General features: G+C 41.7%; 1 protein-coding gene across 4 annotated transcripts in view; it reads right to left on the bottom strand.

Annotated features, from left to right (window-relative positions):
- Positions 1-21,833, bottom strand: part of TBL1X (transducin beta like 1 X-linked) — a 226,432-nt gene that overhangs the window by 155,249 nt on the left and 49,350 nt on the right. For all 4 annotated transcript variants that reach the window (XM_054974241.1, XM_054974240.1, XM_054974243.1 and 1 more), the window contains exon 2: positions 9,424-9,498. The gene's annotated coding sequence lies outside the window, so the exon portion shown is untranslated. The remainder of the gene's footprint in view (positions 1-9,423; positions 9,499-21,833) is intronic.

Genomic DNA, 21,833 nt, shown 5'->3' with positions numbered 1-21,833 from the left:
TCATCGCACAGTCCCAGGAGTGCACCCATGCACTGTGCACGCACACATGTAGTGAGAGGCGCGCCACCTCTTCCCAGGATTTGCCTTGGATGAGAGTTGCCCCACCTCTTTCCCCAGAAAGAACCCCTGGTATATGCATACCCCAAAGGAGGAAGGGGAAAGCAGCCATTTAACCCTTTTCTGGAATTTAAAGCCAGGAGCAATGTGCAGTAATGTTAATGTTACAATGTTACAACTCATTCTTGCCTTTGGGAAAAAAGAGTGTGTGCATATCCCAAAGGATAAAGGGAAAAACAGCCATTTAACCCTTTCCTGGCTTTTAAAGCCAGCAGGGAATAAGCAGCAACATTACGAATTGCTCCTGGCTTTGAAAAAAAAAATAAGAGAGTGCTCGCATACCCAGGAGAAAGGAAGCCAATGGAGAAGCAGCCTTATGACCTTACCTCGCTTTCGCTTCTGGGGAAAAGGAGAGCAGTGGGCATTTGAAAACAGCGACACATTTCTTGCTGCGCAAGAAAAGTGTTACTGCTTTCAAACACCAGCAACTTTTTTCAGCTGATAGGAGGGTCTCCCTCCCATCAGCTGAAAAGCAGCAGTGTTTGAAAAGGGAAAACTAGATGCCCACACCCTATTCTGCAGACCTTCTGCTGCCCCAGAAATGACGTTTTCACAAACCAAACAAACCAATTTTCAAACCAGGGCAAGTTCATGGTGGTTCGTGGTTCCTGAAAGGCCATGAACCATGAACCACATGGTTTGGCATTCTCATGGTTCGTGCTCATCTCTAGAGGTGACTTTCACTAGTGAATGGCATTGTACATTATAGGAAGTTCAGCAGTCTGTTCAATTACATCAATTTTCTCATAGTCCACAGAAATGCTGTCCTGGTTGCAAGCAGCTTCAGGGCAGTGTTTTCTAGAGTGAATGCTTTAATTCTGCTGCCCGCTGCAAGGTTGGTCCTGCTGAAATTCTCTGGTTTGGCACTGGTTCTGTTGGGCTTTGTTGGTTCTTCTGTACTGGGAGGATTTCGGTCAGTGGTTACTCTTAAGCGTTTGGATAAGGCTTCTTTGCCCCAGATGATTTCCCTCCCCACAAAGGAAACACTAAAGAGTAGATGTGTGTGTGGGGCGGTCTTTAGTGGACAGGCATCCTTCTCTCTCCAGAAATTTTGGTGTCATTTGCTTCAAAACCAGCAACTCCAGCCCCCGTCCCCCAAGAATCCCTATAGGGAATAGTGGACCTGGTTAATTTTGGAATCCTGGAGAAAAAAAAATCAAATCCCAAACTGGAATGAGAGGTCCGGAATATCAGGAATGTTGATATTTATGTCCTTCCTGATATCTGAAAAATACCAGGTGTACATCCCTAATTGTTTCTGCTGCTGCTGGGCCTTGCCCAGGAAACAGATCAGTCAGAGACCACTGAATTTCCCATGTCAAATGGGAAACCAAGGACATTTTTTTAAACGTTAGTATTTCTATCTTTATGTAAGTTCTGCAGACAAATAACGCCCTGAACTGCAAAGTCATCTCTTGAGGGTGGCAGCCAAGTCAGCAGGCATAGACACCAGTACCTCCTCCTACCTGCCCCCTTTGAGTCTCCATGCCGTAGAAAGATTTCTAATGAACAGCCAATTTAAGCAATCCCCCAACACTCACACTGAGGGCTGGGTGAGCAGGAAGCTGCTCCTTTAGCTCTTGCAACTCTGCTGCCTCATGTAGATGTGCTACAGAGGAAAGCTATTTCTCTAGCCTCCTTCGCTCAGTTTCATAATGACATCTACCTTGCTGGTAGACATGCCTATCAGCTGTACAATGAAATGTGGCCATTTACAGGCAGGCAAGAGCATCTGCAAATTCAGAGGGGTTCCCAAGTATGGACGTGCATGCGCACCACCATGTTAACCATCCTGGTGGGAGAACTTAGCTTGCTTTAGGATGAAGGGAATGTTAAGGACAGCTGACCATAAGTTAAAAGAAACAACAGAGTAGAAACTGATCTTTTCAAGCCTTTCCAAGTAGTTGACAGAAATATATTACTTAGCTGAAAGGAAGACTAAGGTTTTTTTCCACATGTGCCATCGGGGAAAAAAATGGGGAGCTCTTAAATTTGCATTAAAGTTACAGTTATGTATGACCCAAACCCTTTGTGTATAACCTTTTTAAAGGCAGATCATCATGCGTTCAGGGTAGACCTTGAGTTAAAATGCTACATTTATAGCATATGCAAACCTGGCTTGTTGCTGCTACCCTCTCATATTCGTTCCATTTCTCCTCTTAGAGTACAACTGAAGGCTTTCTGAATTTGTATCCTTTTGTTGAAACGGACCTTTGGACACTTACCGTGAAGGGTCCTTCTCCTCTGAGGAAAGGAGGACATCTTGGGTGATTCCCACCATCCAATCAGGGAGGCAGGAACTAACTTTCTTCCTCTTCCTGTCTAGCCTGTGGGACCACCCTCTCTTCAGTTCAGGTGACTCCACAAAGCAGTAACATTGAATTTATCATTCAGCAACTGTTAATACTGAGAGAAAAAACACCTGTTATATTAACATGTACTGTAAATAGAGCTTAACCCGGAGGAGGTAGAAGAATGAGGCAGCAGGGTAGAGAAGGACGGAGACCCAGGGAGGGCAAGATGTCCTCCTTTCCTCAGAGGAGAAGGACCCTTCATGGTAAGTGTCTAAAGGTCCGTTCTCCCTCTGAGGCGGAGGACATCTTGGGTGCTCCCAAAGCAGTTTCCAGTTTCTGAGTGGGATGTGGTCTTCGTCCATGATCATGCACTGCAGTACTTTTCTACTACTGGTTCTACTACTGAGTACTTTTCTACTATTGGTTTAGACCACCCAGCCTTGAACCCTCTCCCCAAATATTCTGGAAATGGGAGGACCTTTTCTGAAGAACCTTCACTAGGAAGAGACTCTTATTACCCTGGGCTGGATTTGGTATTCCCAGTCTAAGGTTCCCACTCCCCCAAGGGTAATTTCTACAGCTCTAAGGCTGAGAATGTCTTAGATAGTAAATACTGGTAGACCTCAGATTCAGACAGCTGGGCTGACTGTTCTGGTAGGGATATTTCCTCCTCTTCCACATCTGAAGGAATTCATCCTTCTCCTTGTCATTACAGACTCTATCTGAGGGCGATCTCCCTGCTCCGTGGGGATCCCCGACTGATAAACATTACAAACTGCCTTATTCTGACTCAGACCATCGGTCAGTGTTATCTCCTCAGACTGGCAGCAGGTCACCAGGGTCTCAGGAAGAGGTTTTTCCCCTCATCTACCTGATCTTTTAAACCGGAGTTAATGAGGAATGGATCCTTTGCATACAAAGCAGAAGCTCTTCCACAGAGCTACAGCCTTACTCATGGAGGGAGGAGGAGGTAGACCCACACCACTATTTCCTCCCTCCTGGTTAGTCTTAAGAGTTAAAAGGTCCAAAGACACCAGCAAATTTGCGCCCTTTATACATTACCCATCTGACAGGGAAAGGCAGGGCTAAATCCAAAGGGGAAAGGCCTGCTGTAAAATCTCCAGCCAGGAATTGGCATGGGCCCATTCACATGGCACCAGGGGTTAAGGAGATTCCTGGAATCTTTTTAGGGACAAGGTGTTTCTGACTGGCAAAGTAACAGGATGGCTGACAGGATTGCAGGGGACAGGCTATTGTCAGGGTGACTCACGGTTTCCTCAGGCCCATCTTGGCTGGAGCTTTGCAAGGAGAATGGCAACCGCGCCTTCAGGTTTGCACAGGAAAGCTTCTGCCTCTGCAGTGTTTCCCGCCAAAATGGAGCTCCGCTGATCAGCGTCGCCCTCAGCCAGCTGGATGGGGCGCGCTGCCTTTTCTACCTTCGGGTTTGCACGAGAAAGATTCTGCCACTGCAGTGTTTCCCGCCGAAACGGAGCTCCACCGATCAGCGTCGCCCTCAGCCACCTGGATGGCGCACGCTGCCTTTTCTGCCTTCGTGTTTGCACGAGAAAGATTCTGCCACTGCAGCGTTTCCCGCCGAAATGGAGCTCCGCCGATCAGCGTCGCCCTCAGCCAGCTGGATGGGGCGCACTGCCTTTTCTGCCTCCCGGCGATCAAGATGGGGCCGTTTGGGAGGCTTAGGTTCAGCCTGAGGCTTTTTCTTGCGGGGGGCCGCGCAAGCCTTGGAGGATTGCCGGCGCCGGCTGGTTGCATTTCTGCCGCTGGCAGGACGGTTCCATGTGAGCAACCTGCTGTCGGTTCTAAGAAGCTGTCTTCTGAGTCCGAAGACTCCCTAGATGCCATGGCTCCTTTTGCCTTTTTCCCCTCAAAAGAGGGAAAAGGAAAGTGAAAGTAAGAAGACAAAGGACAGGAGGCACAGTAAAAAGTGCAGTCAATAGTAGAAAGAATTAGGCAATAGAAAAGATTAAGGCACTGTAAAAGAAATCTAGCAAAAGCTAAGCAGAATAGATAAAGAGTTAAGAATGGAATGTAGGTAGCAGAGCTAGCCTAGCATAGAACTGCTCTCCCTGGAGGCAGGAAAGAACTGAAGAGAGGGTGGTCCCACAGGTTAGACAGGAAGAGGAAGAAAGTTAGTTCCTGCCTCCCTGCTTGGATGGTGGGAATCACCCAAGATGTCCTCCGCCTCAGAGGGAGAACTTCAATTTGCTATGATGTCCATATCTGGATATGGACATCATAGCATCTGGACATCTGGACAAAATAAGACTTTTGCTTCTTCCCCACAAATCAGGATACTAAACCACAGTTTAATCCTGGTTTGAAACTGAAACAGGTCCAGATCTCCATTGTACTACGAGAACATTATAAATACCAAGAATTATGGTTGACCCATACTGCCAGGTTTCACACCGTTAGTGCCACACCCTGGCAACTTTCAGGAATGCAAGAGATTACATTCTTATCCATTTTTATCTACAATAAATAAAAAATAGTACTGAATGACATATTCGTGAGTTTTAGTGACCAAGGAAAGGTAGGGAGGACTCAACAGACTGAACAGGCCAACAAATCATGTGCCTCCTACAGCAGATACTTCCATACCTGATTGATAACAATTAAGTTTGTCAAGTTGCAACCGACTTACGGCCCCCTAATGGGGTTTGCTAGGAAAGACATGAGCAGAGGTGGCTTGCTGTTGCCTTTCTCAACATTACAATCCTGGTTTTCCTTGGTGGTCTCCAATGGCTGACCCTGCTCAGCTTCCAAGCTGGTTGCTGGACTTGAATACTTAGGCCTCTTCAAATATAAACACATCAGCCAACACAATCCTGACTTCAATATACCACAAGAATAGAATGGTTACCACAGAACAGGTTGCTCTAGATGACTGAAATCAGAGAGTCAAGGCACATGTTACATCTGAGAATTCAAGCCCTATGGTTTTCTTTGGGTACAAGTCAAAGAGGAGGGCAGTATGTACAAAAATACAATTCTAAAGTATACAGTCAGTTGCATGGGATTATGGCGGTTATCACCTTTGATTTGTATTTATCTTTAAAACCATGCTTCCACTTTCTAAGAATGACTTTCTTAAATGGTACATAATTCAATTTTAACAGGCTAGTTTAAAAATGGTTGTTATCCAGCTGTGTTCCTCACATATCTTAAAAGCAAGCAACTGCCTGCCTAACTATGACACAGCTCCATTTTCCCCGACTCTCCCAGCACACACACTAACAGTCATAAATGAAAAAGAGTGTATCATGGGTTTGGAATACAAAGGAGCTTCCCCTCCCCTTAATTAACTTGGTTCATTTGTTGGGATCCGTTTAGCCAATCTAATTATTTTGATTCCAATTTCCAGGCTTATCAGGGGTGCAGTGGTGCAAGAAATCAAAATGCCTGTGTTCGCCATATGTGGCGATCTAAAGCTAACTGCTTCTCATTTGCTGAGCCATCACTGCATGGCCCAGGGGCCCTGTCAGAATACAATTTACGCTCCGTCTTCTGGAGATAGCTTGATAGGGTTTTCCCCATGCACTGAGGCCGAGCATTTCATATATTGTTTCAGATATGCTGCCGCTTGTTGCATCATCTGTCACACCACAGCAAAATCAAGCAAGGAGCAGCATGCTAGTGGAAAGGGGGATTTAAACGCCTCCATTTTCTTTTTTAAAAAATGGGGGAAAGTATACGACTGCTTTATTTAATGCACTTTTGAAATGCCTCAAGCCCTGAGGGGGCTCCCAAATTGGGATCAGTTTTGGGATTCTGAGAAGCAGACACAATACAAAAACAGCAATTGGGCAGAGGTTAATTTCACACAGAAAAACTCCAATGTAAATTTAGTCTGTCAGCTGTCATTTAGCTCCCATATTTATTGGACTCACGCACCATATAATTAAGCTCAAAACCTTTTGTTTCACTCACTGTCACAGATACATCATGCACAAAAAATACCTATTGCCACAGACTAGTCAAAGATTAAAGTATGCAATATGATTAGAATTCTAAATTTTGACTAATGGCTTTGACTAATTTAGTCTTTCTTCCTCAAAATGAAACCAAAGGGGTGGATCCTATCTAAGTTTCCTCTCTTCAATTGCAGCCTTCTGTGCCTCTTGAAATCCATAAGCCTCCAGGATCAGCACATGAGGCAGTCTGCATGGGAAAGGGGGAAATCACCAAAATTAGTCTTTCCACTCTCCTACCAGCAGAAGTGACTTCTGTAGGTAGAAAAGGTGAACAGGGTGCAATCCAAAGAAATCAGAAGATAAAAGGAATAACAACAACAACAACAGATTACTGGATAAAATCCAAGTCGGTGAAGGACCAAAAAGTTCCAGTCCAAACATCTGGGGACTGTGATAACAACAGAAACAATTATCACTATTATTACTCCTACTACACTAAATTCTGCAATGACTGCAAACATACTACAGCAATTTGCATTTCAGTGTAACTGTCGCAGGCTTTTCTTTTTATTATAAATATCACATGTTTGGAAAGCCTGTCTGGACTCCCTTACGATGATGAATGCAGCAACAAACAATTTGCTGTATCTTTAGAGAAATGGTCAATTCAATTACATTACGCCAGAAGCTTTTCTATCCTTCTTTGCCAAATGTCTTCGCTGTATCCTACTACAGACAGCCCATTTGTATTCCAGCACAGTAGGACACTTGTTTCATTGACGCATACAGCTCTACTAAGGTACTATCAACAGAACACTTTTTCAGTTCTCCAGCTCCATGTTCGTTCCTACCTGCCTGCTCTCCTTTCACTTGTAATTAGGATTTTCAGTATTACTCTCTATAACGTGTGTGATTTACTAATTATGTGCCTGAAACCCAGCAGCTATCAACTATGACAACAAGATATATTAGTGTCCAATTACAGAAGATTTTTTTTGGCAGCAGTGTTTTCCATTTTAGAGGATTTAACCATTGCACTTAAAGTGAAGCCTCAGATTCTCCCCTTGAGAGCATGCCACTAATTGCTTCTGTTTTGCCAGTTATTGCTAGAGCTGGTTTTGCTCAAAAGGATCAGTAGAGGAGATACTTTCTAAATATCAAGGAGCAAGAAAACTCAGACAACACACACACACCCCAAGATCCCTGTTAGTAAATGAATCTCTTTTAAATTCACCTGAAAAGGACGTATTCCCTCTTTCTCTTGCATTCCCCACTCCCCTTTCTCCAACATTTAGTCACAGAATACTAGTTCAGGAACTAATTAACAACAGTCTCTTTTTAATTTTCTTGGTTAGTGAGAAAACAGCACCTGCTCTCTACTACAAAGCTTCCTACTGTGCAAAAAGGAAAACAAACATTGTGTGTCTACAGTGTTTGATTGGAGCCAAGCAAGTTTCAAAGAAATATAAAACCATTCGATTTATCACAGCCACTGGCATCATCATAAAGGGAAACGTCTAGTCTCCAGAAATCACTTAAGACATCCAACTTCTAAACGAGCTTGTAAACCTATATATTGTTCTTTGAAAAACAACATCTACTTCCAAATCCTTCACTAGTGGTAGTAATCAATTATCACATTTATGGCCTTGTAAAACAGCAGTGTCTCTATATTTACACACCAAGGCCAAGCACGGTACTTGCTTTTCCCCACAAAAGAACGAAGTACCTATGCAGTCATTCTAATAAATTGTTAACCTGAGTACAAGCTTTCGATTATTTACCTGAAAGATTAATCAGCTACAGCATCAGCTAATTAATTGAAAGGATCAGATTTAATGCCTTCCTCACACAACTAACCAAACTGGAAACCAGTAAACCAAGATTTTGCCAAACAGAATTAAACCATTTAAAACTTATATTCCGTTACTTAGGAACAAACCACCATCAATTCTGCAAGATTTACTTCCAGGATTAGACTGCTCAAGTAATCAATGCCACATTTAACCTAAGAAGCCAGGAACATGGCCATTTGTTTTGAATCCAAAGGATAATAGACACCACTCTATAAATCGCACAACAGCAGAATGTAAGGCAGGAGTTTAACAGAGCAATGCTATGCAGATTTATTCTAGTTTATGTGTATTGATTTCAAATGGCAAATACTGGATAAATTTTGCATATTTTGCAAAATTTTGCATTGTTAGTTTTAGAGGAATTGTACTATGTCATTAAGAGCCTCGTGGCACAGAGTGGTAAGCTGTGGTGCTGCAGCCCAAGCTCTGCTCATGACCTTAGTTCAATCCTGGCGGAAGCCAGGTTCAGACAACTGGCTCAAGGTTGACTCGGCCTTCCACCCTTCTGAGGTCAGTAAAATGAGCACCCAGTTTCCTGGGGGTAAAGTGTAGATGACTGGGGAAGGCAACGGCAAACCACCCCGTAAAAAATCTGCCAAGAAAACATCGTGATGTGACATCCCCCCATGGGTCCGTAATGACTTGGTGCTTGCACAGGGGACTACCTTTACCTTTACCTACTATGTCATTACTACTCTAGGAAAAGCCCTGCAATAGGGATTACATATTTAGTCTTACAAGAAATTAATTCTCCCATGCATTATACTTTACTACCCAAATCATCATCCCATAGGTTTCATGTAAAGATTTTTCTTTTGCACCTACTGGGCCCAAGTAATACTAGAACAGATGGATAACGCTAATGTCTTTCAATCACGGATCTACCATGTTTGTAATTAATGTCATTCATACACTAACCAATGGTAACAGAGATAATAAAATGAGACCTGTTAATTAAACTGGTTGCTTACTCTTGGCAAAACATGGAACACCGTAATTTCCCAGTTCATGGATAAAACAGCAGCAAATGTTTAAGAGCCTGCTTTTGTGGAGAAACCCTCATCTCTTTTCTTACTTAAAGAAAACTGAAATCCATTCTCTAGGATTTCATTCTCCAGTGAATCAATCCAACTAAAGATATACACATTTTAATTTACATTGCTTTCAATTTATCATGCCCATTTTAGTTAGGTAAAAGGAATATAATTTCAACAATTTACTTACTCTGGAAAGGAATACTGCCAAACTTCCAGATTCCTCGAATTTCCACTTCAGGCCAGTTTTCTATCTTTAGATAACCTGGCACAAGAAATAAGAACAAAACCAGTTTTTAACAAAGAATTAGAAAGGCAAACTACACTATATTATTCCACGTCTCCTAATATAATAAAAATATAGTTATTTTTTCCAACATAACCCCATAATTGTTCAGACTCTACTAAAGCTGTAATTATCAACCAAATGGGAAGTCTGTCAAGGCTGGGCATAATGTGAGAAGGAGCACTGCAGTCTCCATGGTATTAAAGAAAGATGCTGTAGCATAGCGGTTAAGTGGCTGGATTCTGGGTAAACCATTCCTTGCAGCCCCAGCTCCCCAGTTGTATTACGGGGATAACAACAACACTGACTTTGTTCACAGCTCTAAGTGTGGCACGAATCTGTCCAGAAAGCCGGTATATAAGCAGTTAAGCACACTATTGTTATCGTTAAACACAGATGCACTGATTTCATTTTCAACTTATCTAATCCTCTTGCATATCCAAACAATGTGTTTTACAAAGTACATGCCTAGCACTGTGATTTATCATGAACTTACACAAAATCAGTTAACAGGCCTAATTCAAGGTCATCATGACCATTGCATTTAAAGCCCTTCATGGCCTTAGCCCCTCATATCTGTATGACTCCTTCTCCCCCCTATGTTCTGCCATGGTATCGCTCATATGGACAGGGCCTTCTGCAGATACTGTCTTGCAGATGGGCAAAATCAACAGCTGCCCACACACGTACTTTCTCTGTAGTAGCTCCCACCTTAGAGAATGGCCTGCCTGTGGAGGTCAGGAAAGGTCCTGCTATCCAGGCTTTCCGCAAACTATAGAAAATTGAATTATTCCAGAGGGCTTTCTGTCCAGATTATAGGATTGGTAGTAAGAAGTATCTCAGAGAGATGCTTTGACAGGAACAGGGACTATAGGCTTCTCTGTTGGATACTGTCTGCTGATGTACACATGCACCTACTAGGGAGTTTCCACAGTATTAAACATGTCATGTAAATTAGTTATGCTTTGTTTCAGAAAGATTTCATCTTTATGCTTGTTCTTCAAATTTTCTGCAATTCTACTCTATTGTATCTCTTTCAGTAAATGCCCTAACAGTTGTTCATTATTGAACTTTGCTCACTGAATATCCTAGCTGTTGATTATATTGTATTTTCACTTGCACTTTGTAATCCTACTTGGATCTCAGTGAGAAAGGCAACTGTAAAATGATGATGATGATGATGATGGCATTAGGTTGATTTGATAAAGAATAACTATTCATGGAAGCTGATTTTTCCCCCCACGTTCTTACCCCATGATCCTGATTTCACTCATAAAAAGCTGATGGGATACAGTACATGGACAAAAAGCAACACAAAATGGGCAATTCCACAAAAGCCTCCATTGGTGAAATATCCAGAGAAGAGATTCTGCCCATTTACTCCATCCCTTTTACAGCAGCCTCCTCTGTTACAAGGCTTTTAATCTATACTGGACTCCTGATATCTGGTCTCAACTTTTCACAGGTCAAAAGGGACTGCAGAGGACAGTAGATGCAGGGGGACCCATCTCCCTCCCTAGTAGACTGTAGACTACTGTAACTCGCTCTATGCGGGGCTTCCCTTGGGCTTGATCCGGAAACTGCAGCTGGTTCAGAATGCAGCTGCACGAGTGGTTGCCAGAGCTCCAATCATGGCACATATAACACCCATCCTCCGTCAACTGCACTGGTTACCAGTTGAGTACCAGGTCCGGTTCAAGGTTTTGGTGTTGACCTATAAAGCCCTATGCGGACTCGGTCCAGCATACCTTTGGGACCGCCTCTCCCCATATGTTCCCTGGAGGTTGCTTTGATCAGCTAATAAGCAGTTGTTGATGGTCCCTGGCCCCAGGGAGGTCCGTCTGGCCTCTACCAGAGCCAGGGCCTTTTCAGTCCTGGTTCCAACCTGGTGGAACTGTCTGAGGAGACTAGGGCCTGGTGGGATTTATCTTTCTGCCGGGCCTGCAAGATGGAGAAGTTCCACCAGGCATTTGGTGGGGACTAGGCTGTCCTTGCCAGCCATACCACTGAAGACTGTCCACTACACATGCAGTAGCTCATAAAGTGTGACGCAGGTCATTATGTAAGAGCCAAGCCCTGCATCTAAAATGCTGAATTTTAATATTTATACCTGCCATTTGAGAAATTTTATTGCACATGGAATAATGTTTTAAATGTTTATTTATATTGTTTTCATTGATTTAAACTGTATGCTATAAATTGTATGTTGTTACACCACCCTGAGCCCGTCCAACGGGGAGGGCGGTCTAGAAATGCAATAAATAAATAAATAAATAAATGCTCGCAGCTCACACTTCAACCTGTTCACTCTTACTTATAACCACTGAATAGTATTGTTCAATATACAAACAGATAATACTAAATTTAATAAACTCTGGAAGTATATTCCATATAGATTATAAAAATCTGTATGTTTAAAGAGGCCAGTAATCTTTTACAATATAGCAACAGCCTAGTATAATTTATATTAAATGATACAGATACAAAATTAATGTTGGTGACAAGTGACTGAAAAGAGGAACATTCAAGTTCTATACTCTGTCCTTCCCTTATAGTGAATTTAAAAAATGAACTCCCCTAATCATATTGAATGGCTTTACAAAAGCTTCACCATGTGTTTGCATGGATTCAATTTTGTTTTGGAATAGAAAATGATTCAGTAGTCCTATTAAATCAGCACTATAAGCAACTGCTTTTTTTTTTTTTTTTACAAAAAAGGGTAGCCAACTGTTTCTGGTGACAAAAAATGAAGTTACTATTTATACTGGAATAAAAAGTGTTCACACCAATGTATCTATGATGAGAGGAAAACTACATTTAGAATGAAAAACAATTACTGCAACCAAAAGGAAGGGAGGGGAACATACACATTTGAATTACTTCACACGCTTTCAAATGAAAGCAGCATGGTATGGACTATTATTTTAAAACAGCTGAGAAACGTCCACTTCCCAGCCGATTAAATAACACAATCACTTTTATTGCAGGTTAATCCAGGGCTCAAAGTAAAAGGCACAATTTCTAGATGCTATTTTGGTCTTGGCGTACTACTTCAACAGTAATTGAAAAAATGTTTAGGATACTTCCCTTTAACAATAAGTTTTTCCTTATCCAATGGTACCTCAAAATCACGTATAAAAAAATTGGTTTCTGCTGAACAGAGATAATGCTTCCAAATCCGGGATGGTTCTACAGACAAACCACCTAAGTGCACGATGACACATCACGTGGTCTCTGCTCTCTCTCTGCCATGGGTGACAGGCACCCCTTCCTGGACAAATCCTTCAAGCAACGCTGCAAGGGCTTGGCTTAGATGTAACCAGTGGCAGCAGCTATTGGTTAAGCATTACTTGTATCTTGTTTGACCCATCAGAATGCCTTGAACCTTGTTTCCTGTACATCCAACAAATGTCAGTAATCCTTCAAAATCCAAAGACATCATTATAAGCCAAACCGAATTTAAAAGACCCAAAGGCATAAAATATTTCATATCCTGTCTTCATGCCCTGCATGTGGCTTTCCTGGAAGCATCTAGGTACCCCCTGAAGGAAACAAAATAACAGACTAGATGGACCTTTGGTCTGATTCAGCACGACTCTTTTGACATCCTCGTATTCTCCTCCTTCAGAAATGTTTATTACAGAGATACTTCTTTGAGAACTTCACATCTAAGATAAGAGGCCTGCATGTGGACAATCCTTCTTCAGGATCAAATGCATGTATTTTTCCTTTGGTTAGTATGGGTGACATCAGGCTCCTATGCTTTAAGGTTAAATTCAGGTAGGCCATGAAAAAATGATTGTGAACTGTAGATCATCCTTGTAAAATGAAGAAACAGCCAAAACCTTAAGGCACTTCAAGGCTTTTTTTTTTCTTTGCCGGTTAGGGATTTTACTATACATCCTGCGTCTATGGATTCCAAGATCTAACATCACAAATTTCCCAAAAAACATTTCCTACTACTTTAATAGCAACTTTTACAAGACAATTTCATTACAATATGCATGTGTACAAATGCTTATGCAAGTAGTACACACACATGATAATTCTAGTTTATATATTCCAGTTATTATTTTTAAACATATATTTACTCATAAAACCAAAATCTGACATCTTTCTAGGAAAAACAAACCACTAGGGCTTGCTTTATCTCTTGTTATTTACAGAGCATTTATTTGAATGAAAAACATACCAACCATTATTACAGCAACATAGCTGTTGTGCAATGTTTTTGCATATTTGCAGCATTTCAAAAACCTTATAAAGGAAACAATTCTTAACTCAGAGAAACTTAGCAACATCAGTAGTATACCCAAATTCTTGATGAAGAAAGCTTTGACTCACAAAAAAAAGCTTATACCCTGGAAAATTTGGCAGGTCTTTACGGTGCGCAAACAGGCTCAAGGAAGTTGACAAAAAGCTTTGTTCAGAATATACAATATTGAAAAGTCCCGATAGGCATACAATGTAGTCCCAGTCTATTTTGAGCCCAAATGGGTGATAACCAACCAGTCCTGGAATAAAGACTGAAGAGCAGCCAAATACCCCGTAGAACAAAGGTGAAGTATCCGAGGGTTGGCGTTCGTAGTCTGCTGCGAGTTGCAAGTGGCAGCAGCGCAGTTCAAGGGAGACCGCGGCGCTGCATCCACTGTAATTGACAATCACTGCTGACGGCAACAAGCTTTGCCGGCCTCTTTGTTATTGGCTCATTTCAAATGTAATTTCTTCTTCAGGCCATTGACTCTATAACAAACCGCAGCAAAATAAGCTATCGATCCAATAATTTGTATCATAGAACCTCCAATCAATATGTTATACTTACAACCATACTTGGTTCCGACTATTTGAATCTCCAATGAGGGAAAAAACGAAAAGCGGTGGGATAGGTAGTAGATTCCATCCCATGCTCTATTATGTAATGTTCAAGCCAGACTGTCAATTAGCACTTAAAGAGGCAGTCGCCGGCTGACTCTTTCTACAGGCAACCTGCATATAACCTGTATATTGCTTGACCTTAAGTCTGTACCTTCCATATGGCAATTAGTGACCCTTCTCGAGGATTCAAAACTTATGAGAAAGATACTACCTTCCCTCCACCTAAGAAACACCCTGATTCCATTCACCCCATATTAACCAAAGGTTACATATATATCATCCTTCTTCAACGTCAACGTGCTCATGGTAAATTACATAAGCTATATGCCAATGCAATAAATAACAGAGAATTACATCATCTAAATTACAATAAATACGATAAATATGGGTATATGTCATAATTACAATAAATATAAAAACTTCATAATCATTACAAAATTTAAAAATCAAAAATTCATATACAATTCATGGGTCACATAGTTCCCTCAAGCATATGCACTACCTAGTAAGGATGTTGTTAAAAAGATTTTCTAGAGAAAGGGGTTTTATAAAAATACAGAATAATCTAATCCATTGTTTAAACCATTGGGGGGTCAGAGTATTAAGTCTAAATATCCAACGTGCTTCGGCCTGTAATAAAAATCTGTTAGCATAGCCAGGGTTTTTTACAGTCTCCAATACAGAAAATTTCTGTTCCCTTTTGTTTCTGTGGTGAGTTTGGAAATGCTGAGACAGGGGGGCTTCCTGATTCTGAGTTTTGATTTTAGAGATATGTTCTTGAATCCTTAGACGAACTGGACGCGATGTGCTATCCACATAGAGTAAAGTGCATGTGCACTGAATCAAGTAAACCACATTTGGTGTAGAGCACGTTGAGAAACATCTTGAGAAAAGGGCTCGTCCCGTAACTGGGTGAACTATGTTATTTAATTCAATACTAAGTGGGCACACATTACAGTGACCGCAGGGAAAGTGTCCCTGCAGAAAACTCGAACTGTACTCCTGTAGCTTTAAATCAGAATGAACTAGCATATCCTTCAAACTCTTAGTGCCTCTATACCCAATCTGTGGTTGGCTATTACAACCTGGGATACCCTGTAAAATATGCCAGTTTCTTCTTACAATTTCTGAGATTTTCCCAGAAAGGGGAGAAAAAATCCAAAGCCCAGGTTATCTTATACTCCTGAGTCCGTTTGCGGTTCTTATATTTCAATAGCGAACTCCGTGGGATCGCTTCTGCTCTATTTTTTGCTTGTTCAACCACATGCCCAGGGTAGCCCCGCACTCTGAAAGCTGCACTCATGTTACCAGCTTCATAAAGGAAGTCATCTCGCTTGGACGCATTTCTCTTAATACGTAAAAACTGACTGTAAGGAATATTTTTCTTAAGATTTGAGCGGTGGTAAGATGTATAATCCACATATGCCACTCTATCCATTGGTTTACGGTAGGGTCTAACACCCAGAGATGTGGCCGTCTGTTTATAAACAACTACGTCCAAGAAAGTAACATGGTGCAAATCGTCTTGTTGAGTAAATTTAATGTGTGGATGTATATTATTCATCCATCTCATGAGGTCCTCCACACAATCAGCATTCCTAATTATCATAAAAATGTCATCAATATATCTCTTGACACAGATTAACTGATCAAAAAAGGGATTAGCTGTTCGGTTGAAAATATATAGATCCTCTAAACTAGCCATGAACAGTATGGCTATACTAGGTGCCATGGAGCAGCCCATGGCTACCCCTTTAATTTGGTAAAAAAATTGGGACTCGAACCTAAAATAATTACGCTCCAGGATTATATCTAATAAATCAAGCAAAAAATGGGTAGGTGGAAATTTCAGGGGTCTTCGATCCAAGACTTCCTCTACCACCTGCCTTGCATCCAAGTGGGGGATGGAAGTGTAAAGGGACTGCACGTCCATCGTAAGCAGAAGGGCCTCCTGAGGGATGTGGACATTCTCTACAAAGTTAATAAAATCAGTGGTATCTTTAATGTATGATTTAACTTGGACCACAAAGGGTTGTAGGATGCGATCTAGATACAGGGCTAGGGGCTCTAAAATGGAATTGGAAGCCGAGACTATGGGTATCCCTGGGGGAGGGCGGGTATTCTTGTGTATCTTAGGGAGGCAATAAAGGACCGGGGTAATGTGTGCCCACTTAGTATTGAATTAAATAACATAGTTCACCCAGTTATGGGACGAGCCCTTTTCTCAAGATCTTTCTCAACGTGCTCTACACCAAATGTGGTTTACTTGATTCAGTGCACATGCACTTTACTCTATGTGGATAGCACATCGCGTCCAGTTCGTCTAAGGATTCAAGAACATATCTCTAAAATCAAAACTCAGAATCAGGAAGCCCCCCTGTCTCAGCATTTCCAAACTCACCACAGAAACAAAAGGGAACTGAAATTTTCCGTATTGGAGACTGTAAAAAACCCTGGCTATGCTAACAGATTTTTATTACAGGCCGAAGCACATTGGATAGTTAGACTTAATACTCTGACCCCCCAATGGCTTAAACAATGGATTAGATTATTCTGTATTTTTATAAAACCCCTTTCTCTAGAAAATCTTTTTAACAACGTCCTTACTAGGTAGTGCACATGCTTGAGGGAACTATGTGACCCATGAATTGAATATGAATTTTTGATTTTTAAATTTTGTAATGATTATGAAGTTTTTATATTTATTGTAATTATGACATATACCCATATTTATTGTATTTATTGTAATTTAGATGATGTAATTCTCTGTTATTTATTGCATTGGCATATAGCTTATGTAATTTACCATGAGCACGTTGACGTTGAAGAAGGATGATATATATGTAACCTTTGGTTAATATGGGGTGAATGGAATCAGGGTGTTTCTTAGGTGGAGGGAAGGTAGTATCTTTCCCATAAGTTTTGAATCCTCGAGAAGGGTCACTAATACCGAGGAAGGAAGTTGTTAATTGCCATATGGAAGGTACAGACTTAAGGTCAAGCAATATACAAGTTATATGCAGGTTGCCTGTAGAAGGAGTCAGCCGGCGACTGCCTCTTTAAGTGCTAATTGACAGTCTGGCTTGAACATTACATAATAGAGCATGGGATGGAATCTACTACCTATCCCACCGCTTTTCGTTTTTTCCCTCATTGGAGATTCAAATAGTCGGAACCAAGTATGGTTGTAAGTATAACATATTGATTGGAGGTTCTATGATACAAATTATTGGATCGATAGCTTATTTTGCTGCGGTTTGTTATAGAGTCAATGGCCTGAAGAAGAAATTACATTTGAAACGAGCCAATAACAAAGAGGCCGGCAAAGCTTGTTGCCGTCAGCAGTGATTGTCAATTACAGTGGATGCAGCGCCGCGGTCTCCCTTGAACTGCGCTGCTGCCGCTTGCAACTCACAGCAGACTACGAACGCCAACCCTCGGATACTTCACCTTTGTTCTACGGGGTATTTGGCTGCTCTTCAATCTTTATTCCAGGACTGGTTGGTTATCACCCATTTGGGCTCAAAATAGACTGGGACTACATTGTATGCCTATCGGGACTTTTCAATATTGTATATTCTGAACAAAGTTTTTTGTCAACTTCCTTGAGCCTGTTTGCTCTCCCTTTTCTTGGTGTTCTTTCAGGAAGTTTTCCCCATCAGGTGTTTGTTAGGTCTTTACGGTGCTACTGGAGTTGAATTTGGTTGACTGCTAAACAGTAACACTGGTACCCAGCTAAAAGGACCCCAGTTCTTGAACTCAGGTGAAACTGATGCCTCAAATGCAGCATACAGAAGTTTCCAATCTGTTGACCAGGTACAGATGGAACGCCTATTCAATCAAAAGTTTTCATCCCGCCTACCAATAGCAAATATTGCATATCCTAATTCTATGATGCATCTGAAGGGGTTCTAAGGCCTAGTTATACAAAATCCACATTCACTCACTAAATTACATCCTGCCTCCAATCTCCATTGAAGTCCTACCTCCAAACCAAGTCTTGCTCCATGAGTCATGCTTCCTCAGGTCTGATTCAAGGTATTTTGTTATCCCAAGCAATGAATGCCTATCTCCATTTCCTATGTCCAGTTCCGGTTCCAGTAACCTTTATTGGCATAGTAAAAGCGTCGAGAAAGCAATGGCAATGTAAATATAGTACAATTTGCCAATTAGTCAAAATAAAAGAAAATAAATTACAGGTGGTTATAATTCTAACTACTAATGAAAATAAAGAGCGACAATAAACCCTCACCCAAGGAACCCGACAATAATCACAGGTATCACAGTAAACCTTCTCCCTCCTGCTTCCCTCCACCCTCTCCCTTTCTATCCCTTTTCTCTCACCCTCAGCACATTTGCCAGAAACTCTGCCACCTGTTCAGTAATTTCAGGAGATCTGTCTGCTAAAAAAAAATTCCACACCTTTAGTAGTCACTATCTTAAAGGATTGAAAGAGAGGGCTAATCAGTTGTGAGCGCAGCTGGATAAACAGTGTGCAGTATAAAAATATATGCTAAATGGAGTCAGGTTCATGGTGGTGACGCCTGCAAAGTCTTACCTCATGACGAACGCTCTTGTATTTGCCGGTGACCACGACTGAGGGAAATATATTAAGTCTGGCCAGCATGAAAGCTGGTCAGACTTGAGAGGGAATTGCTAGAGTAAAAAAATACTGGGCCATAGCATTATTTGGAAAGACCTAAAAACCGGGGGGAGCAAGTCTCTTCTGCTCCAGCATTTATCACCTGCGAACATGTCCCACATTCTTGTGCAAATTATTCGGAATATACAAGTTTCACTAGAATTAGCCAGAGAATCTAAATCAATACCCAGAGCATTAATTTTTTCAGATATTGATTGGGACCATTGAGAGAAAAATGGATCGGCCCTTATGGAAGCAATAAGTTTATTTAAGGGACATTGAAAATAAAGATATAACCAATATTTAATGGTAGCAATCCAAGCGCTCGATTCTATGGTATGTAGGCCTAACTCAGCAAACAGAACAGAGTAGCCTACCAAATTGGTTATACCAAGCATGCGGCGCATTCGATCTTTTGGTTAAAGCCCTGGTACCCCATAACAATTGAGAGGTCACTGTAGCTCGAAAGATTCGGAGAGAAGCCAGGACATATTGGTTACTTTTTTGGATTATAGCAGACATCTTGTTCTTAGCAAGCTAATAGAATGCTCTCGATGTAAAGCCCACTTTAAGTTATAATGAAAAAGGACCCCCTGATATCTGAAGGACTTCCATCGCTTTTCCAAATAGATCACTCTGATGATTTAGAAAATACCATGATTTTAGTTTTATCAAAATTAATGGCTAAAGAATTCTGTACAAAACGAGTTGAATGCTGATAAGAAGCGCTTTAATCCTATCTTAGTCAAAGAGAGAACCACTGCATCATCCGCATATAGTAAAATAGGGACTGAATCAGAATTTAGTTTGGGGGCATGACCATCTGGTTTAACCAACTGAGCAGGAGGAATTCCTCATGTTGCTGGGAAGATATTAGAACAGATTTTAAAGGGATCAATCTGTAACCATCTGAAGGCCCACTCAGTGATCCAGGGAAGTCAGCATGCTTTTGTTCCTAACAGATCTTGCCAGACCAACCTGGTTTCCTTCTTTGATCGAGTGACCAGCTTACTGGATCGGGGGAACTCTGTTGACGTGATTTATCTGGATTTCAGTAAAGCTTTTGATAAGGTCCCCCATGACATTCTGTTGGGCAAACTGGAAGACTGTGGAGTGGAACTATAGGATAGTTCGGTGGGTAGGGAACTGGTTGGAGGACCGCACTCAAAGAGTGGTGGTCAACGGCATTTCATCAGATTGGAGGGAGGTGTCCAGTGGGGTGCCACAGGGCTTGGTTTTGGGCCTGGTACTTTTCAATATTTTTATCAATGATCTGGATGAAGGAGTGGAAGGGCTGCTCATTAAATTTGCTGATGATACCAAATTGGGAGCAGTAGCAAACACCCAAGAAGACAGAATTAAAATTCAACAAGACCTGAATACTCTGGAGAAGTGGGCAGCTGTGAACAGGATGCAATTCAACAAAGACAAGTGCACAGTATTACATCTGGGCCACAAAAATGGGAAGCACAAATACTGGATGGGGGATACACTTCTGGGCAGTAGTATATGTGAAAGGGATCTTGGGGTAAGAGTGGACTGTAAACTGAATATGAGCAGTCAATGTGATGCGGTGGCAAAAAAGGCAAATTCAATTCTGGGTTGTATCAAAGGGGCCATAGCGTCGAAATCGCAGGAGGTCATAGCCCCTCTCTCTACTGCCTTGGTCAGGCCACACCTGGAGTATTGTGTGCAGTTCTGGAGGCCTCACTTCAAAAAGGATGTGGACAAAATCGAGAGGGTGCAGAGGAGAGCAACAAGAATGATCAGGGGTCTGGAGACTGAGCCCTACGAGGAAAGGCTGAGGGCCTTGGGAATGTTTAGTTTGGAGAAGAGGAGGTTGAGGGGGGACATGATTGCTCTCTTTAAATATTTGAAAGGCTGTCATTTGGAGGAGGGCAAAGAGCTGTTCCAGTTGGCAGCAGAGGGTAGGACGCGAAGCAATGGGCTAAAACTACATGCACAAAGGTACCGGCTGGATATTAGGAAAAACTTTTTCACGGTCAGAGTAGTTCAAAAGTGGAATCAGCTGCCTAGGGAGGTGGTGAGCTCCCCTTCACTGGCAGTTTTCAAGAAGAGGCTGGATGAATACTTGTCAGAGATGCTTTAGGCTGATCCTGCACTGGGCAGGGGGTTGGACTAGATGGTCTGTATGGCCCCTTCCAACTCTATGATTCTATGATTCTATAGGAAGGTCTGAGAGGAATAAATTAAACAAAAAAGGGGCTAAAATTCAGCCTTGTTTTACACCCTTCGTCACAGGGATTTTTTGAGTTAATGAGCCTCTACTATCAAGTCTACCCTGGCAGGTGTTAGCAAGATGTAATTGCCACAGCAGAAACAAAAGACATTGGTCAAGGCCCAAATTGTGTAATTTGCTCCACAAAATCTGCCTGTCAATTGAGTCAAAGGCCCTGTGTAAATCAATGAAAGCCGTATATAATCTGCCTTTGGGATATTGGAGGCATTTTTTGGGTAAAAGGGATAGCAAGACACAGTGGTCTAAGGTAGAATGATTTGCTACAAATCCTATTTGCTCTTTCCCTGGCAGGTTGTGAAGAGCCATCCACTGAGATAGTTTCCTAAGGAGATGCTTGGCATAAAGTTTCCCTAGGATAGACAAAAGATGGGTCTATAGTTCTCTAATCTTTTGAGGTCGCCTTTTTAAAACATTGGAATTACTATTGAATTTAGTCAAGTTTCTGGTAAGGTACCAAATTTATCAATTAACGTAAACAGGCATGCAAGATAATGAGTCTACCAATCAATGGCTGCTTCCACACACGTTGGACAATCC

This window comes from Eublepharis macularius, chromosome 3 (assembly GCF_028583425.1).
Source record: "Eublepharis macularius isolate TG4126 chromosome 3, MPM_Emac_v1.0, whole genome shotgun sequence".
NCBI classification, from domain to species: domain Eukaryota; kingdom Metazoa; phylum Chordata; class Lepidosauria; order Squamata; family Eublepharidae; genus Eublepharis; species Eublepharis macularius.
Note: the sequence above shows the minus strand (reverse complement) of the source record. Positions and strands in the feature narration are given on the sequence as shown.